The sequence below is a fragment of the Bos mutus genome, chromosome 1 (genome assembly GCF_027580195.1).
Source record: "Bos mutus isolate GX-2022 chromosome 1, NWIPB_WYAK_1.1, whole genome shotgun sequence".
Lineage (NCBI taxonomy): Eukaryota > Metazoa > Chordata > Mammalia > Artiodactyla > Bovidae > Bos > Bos mutus.
In genome coordinates, this window is record NC_091617.1 from 128,478,301 (window position 1) to 128,483,139 (window position 4,839).

A 4,839-nucleotide genomic window follows, 5' to 3' on the forward strand; every position below is an offset into this window, starting at 1 on the left:
GATGGTCCACACTATGTCTATGGAGTGTGTTTCCTCCCTGAATAAACCTTTTTTCTCTTTCAGTTCAGTTCAGTTGCTCAGTCTTGTCCGACTCTTTGCAACCTCATGAACCACAGCACACCAGGCCTCCCTGTCCATCACCAACTCCCGGAGTTCACCCAAACTCATGTCCATTGAGTCAGTGATGCCATCCAACCATCTCATCCTCTGTCGACCCCTTCTCTTCCCGCCCTCAATCTTTACCAGCATCAGGGTCTTTTTAAACGAGTCAGCTTTTCGCATCAAGTGGCCAAAGTATTGGAGTTTCAGCTTCAACATCAGTCCTTCCAATGAACACCCAGGACTGATTTCCTTTAGGATGGACTGGTTGGATCTCCTTGCAGTCCAAGGGACTCTCAAGAGTCTTCTCCAACACCACAGTTCAAAAGCATCAATTCTTCGGCATTCAGCTTTCTTCACAGTCCAACTCTCACATTCATACTTGACTACTGGAAAAACCATAACCTTGACTAGATGGACCTTTGTTGGTAAAGTAACGTCTCTGGTTTTTAATATGCTGTCTAGGTTGGTCATAACTTTCCTTCCAAGGAGTAAGCATCTTTTAATTTCATGGCTGCAATCACCATCTGCAGTAATTTTGGAGCCCAAAAACATAAAATCAGCCACAGGTTTCCAATGTTTCCTCATCTATTTGCCATGAAGTGATGGGACTGGATGCCATGATCTTAGTTTTCTGAATGTTGAGCTTTAAGCCAACTTTTTCACTCTCCACTTTCACTTTCATCAAGAGGCTCTTTAGTTCTTCTTCACTTTCTGCCATAAGGGTGGTGTCATCTGCATATCTGAGGTTATTGATATTTCTCCCAGCAATCTTGATTCCAGCTTGTGCTTCTTCCAGCCCAGCGTTTCTCATGATGTACTCTGCATAGAAGTTAAATAATCAGGGTGACAATATACAGCCTTGACGTACTCCTTTTCCTATTTGGAACCAATCTGTTGTCCCATGTCCACTTCTAACTATTGCTTCCTGACCTGCATATAGGTTCCTCAAGGGGCAGGTCAGGTGGTCTGGTATTCCCATCTCTTTCAGAATTTTCCACAGTTTATTGTGATCCACACAGTCAAAGGCTTTGGCATAGTCAATAAAGCAGAACTAGATGTTTTTCTGGAACTCTTGCTTTTTTGATGATCCAGCAGATGTTGGCAATTTGATCTTTGGTTCCTCTGCCTTTTCTAACCAGCTTGAACATCTGGAAGTTCACAGTTCACATATTGCTGAAGCCTGGCTTGGAGAATTTTGAGCATTAAAAAAAAAAAGACATCTGGATGGGTTTTAAACAGGAGTGTGTAACAGTAACAGACACAGTCTTCCTTCCTTGAAAGCTGGTATTAAACCAAAATCAAAAATCACTCCTCTTCTTTGAAACCTTTAGTCTATTCCCGTTTATTTCTAGAACTGTCAGTTTTATTCATAAGCGTAAGTGATTGGCTACATGGTGGTTTTCTGTGAAGCTTTGGTTATTGTCTAGTTTTTAGTTTAGTTTAGCCTTGTTTATTTGTTGTTAGTTTCTGTGTGGGGTTGTTTTACCTGGAAACATTCTCTGACCAACACAGCAGCCCCTATTAATTCTTGGACATTGCCTATTTGAGATTCATTCCTTTGGATAGCACATCTATGTCTTCAAGATTCTATTTTAAGAAGCATATGCCTTCCAGTTTGTTCTTTCCCTGGAAGAGCCTGAGTGGAACTACCTCTAAAAGCCTCTGCAGGTCTGCAGTACCAGCTGCTCTTGGTTCAGGTCAGCCCTTTGCCCTACAGCTCCAGGCAGACCAGCACGCTGGCAGAGAGGTCACGAAGCTCTGTGAGGTAACCTGAGTTCAGGTCCTATTGCGCCACTTCTTACCGGGGTCACCATAGGCAGATCATTTGACTCTCTATCCTTGTTTTCCTCCTCCATAAAATGGAGAAGATAAAAATAACATCTTCTCCACTGGGATGGGTCACTGTGAGGATTAAGTAAGTTAATACAAACAGATTGCTTGGAACAGGACCTGGAATGTGTAAGGGCTCTCCTAGCTCTAGTCGTTATGTAGAGTTACTCCCTCCACAACCCCAGGGGTCCAGATGAGTGGATGCTAAGTAGCAAGAGGTCAGCTCCTCCAAGGCCTCCGGTGCTTCCAGAACATTAGGTTCGTTACTCTGAGCGGTACACAAGTGGAATAGTGCACCTGAAACAGCAGAGTAGTTAACAGGGATGGATTTAAGGTGGATCATTCGTGGGGTCCTGGGAAGGCATCTCCTCACTCCTCAGTAATGAGGATCTCACAATCAGACAAGCCTTGCCTTTGAAAAGTAGGCTCATGCCAGGAGGGGTAGCAGGTAGTGTTAGCACACTCTGGTATGATTTGAATGATCATTGATCCCAAACATCCTAAATGGGTTTGGGGATGGAGAGAAAGGCTGCCAGCTGCCTGAGTGACCCAGGGTCAGTCTTGGCTCAAGCCCTTGTGACAGGAGGCTGTGACATGGGCCTGCTGGCAATCTGTGCTCCCCCAAAGCCATGTGATGTCCAAGGAAGTGACCCATGGAGCTTCACGCTGGCTGGGGACCCAGGGGAGGTGGGAGTTCTCCCCATGGTTGAGAATTACTTATATATTACTTATATTTATTAGTAATTCTTGATCCTAGTTTCTGCAAAGTGTATTCTAGGGAATGGTAGCCCCCCAAGATTCTGTGCAAATCTTCGTGGTCAAATGAACTTCAGAACTGCGGAGAACTACATCCTCTTCTTGGGAATGCAGAGTGAGAATTAGTGTCTTTAAAGCCCTGCAAAGGCCTTCAGCCAAGAAGCTTGACCTTAAACCCCAGCATTCCCTTCACCCTGCCGTGTTTCCTGTCCACAGGGTGTTTTGGAAACACTGTACATCTGCACTCAATGAGAGAGGACAAATGACTTCATTTAAAACCCTCATTTCCCAAGTGGGATTTTCTCAGTAAATTTTTTTCCTGCAAATGGAGAGTAACTGAATTACTTTACATATGGTGTGAAAGACTTGCTGTGGCAGTATTCATGCTACTGATCATTCTTTTTCAACTAAAATGCATCTGAACTCATCAGAAATGGTCAAATGAGAGGTACCCATTTTATCTATGTTTTATGATTTTATTTATTTATGCTTTAACTTTATTTGGCCACACCATGCAGCATGTGGGATCTTAGTTCCCTGAGCAGGGATCAAACCCATGTCCCCTGTATTGGAGTATGGAGTCTCAACCACTGCACCACCAGGGAAGTCCCTAGAGGTGCCTATATTAAAGCCAGGGGAAATATTTGGGACCTTGGCTAGTCGCCCAGTCCTGCACTCACTGTGAGTGAGGTAGAGGAAGTTGCCTGCCTCTTGTTTCTGTTCTTTCAGCCTGTTTGAAAACCAAATCATGACAGGATTGCCTCGCCCTGGTACTGACAAGGCTGTCTGGGGACAGAGTGGAAGGGGTTACGCTGGTGGGAAAGATTCCCAGACTTTCAGGACCCCAGCCTTCAAAGTTGTTATAAGGCTGGGGTTAACTATAAGGCTGGGGTTAACTGTAAACCTGGGAGCTGAATCTTGAAAGTTAAAGAGAACTTGTCACATGAAAACCTCAGCTCACAAATGAGCAGCGCTGCCAAGTGGCTCAGTGTGGACTTACATGTCAGCCCTTGGATCAAATCCTGCCCCATCTCCCTGTAGCTGTGTGACAGTCTGGCAGTTACTTCTCCTCTCTGAACCTCTGTCTATCAGCAAAGTGAGGAATATGGACTGTGATTCATGAGGAGTAGTCAGGATTGAGTAAGATCTTGGCAATTGACTGAAACAACAGCCAATATCACTATTATCCAAACTTAGACCAGTGGTTGGCTGGATTCATGGATTCAAAACCTGCAGATGTGGAGAGTCAACTGTATTATGACATTTCATATAAGGGATATAAGCATTTCCAAATTTTTGTTTCCATGGGTGGCCTGGAATCAATCCCATGAATACTAAGGGACAAATATGTGTGTATAAATATACAGATGTATATAGATATATGAACTTCCCTGGCAGCTCAGATGGTAAAGAATCTGCCTGCAATGCAGGAGACCCAGGTTCAATCCCTGAGTCAGGAAGATCCCCTGGAGAAGAGAATGGCAACCCCAACCCACTCCAGTATTATTGCCTGGAAAATCCCATGGGCAGAGGAACCTGGCGGGCTACAATCCATGGAGTCACAAAGAATCAGACACGACTGAATGACTAACACACACATGTATGTATACACATTCTCCATCCCAATTCCACATATTTATATGTACATATATAATAAGTGATCCCCTTCATTAAAATTATTTGCTTTCTAAAAGCTTTAACCCTAAGATTCTGACTATAGTCCTCCAAAGTAAAGATCACCAGGAAGACTTTGATTAGAAACACAGATTCCTGCCCCTCCCTTTCAAGATTCTGGCTCCAAGGTCTCAGGCACAGTCCAGAAATGTGCATTGTTATAAGCTCCCCAGGTGAGCACCCACAGGTGCTTGGCAAGCACATTGACAAACACTACCTTGTTCAGGGAAGCATGATTGATTCACTTTACATACACACTATCAAGCAAAAGCCAGGCCCATCTCTGCAGGTGGCCAAAGGTCATGTGAACCACCCACACAGTTCTTTCTGCTGTGTGGAATCAGGACTGCTGCCCATGTGGCTGAGCCCTGTAACAGAAGTGATGTCACACTCTGGAGCCAGTTTGTGACAGGGGAGGCATTCAGGCCCTGGAGGATGATGGTGGATGATGGGGACAGGGCACAGCAGAGAAGGAAG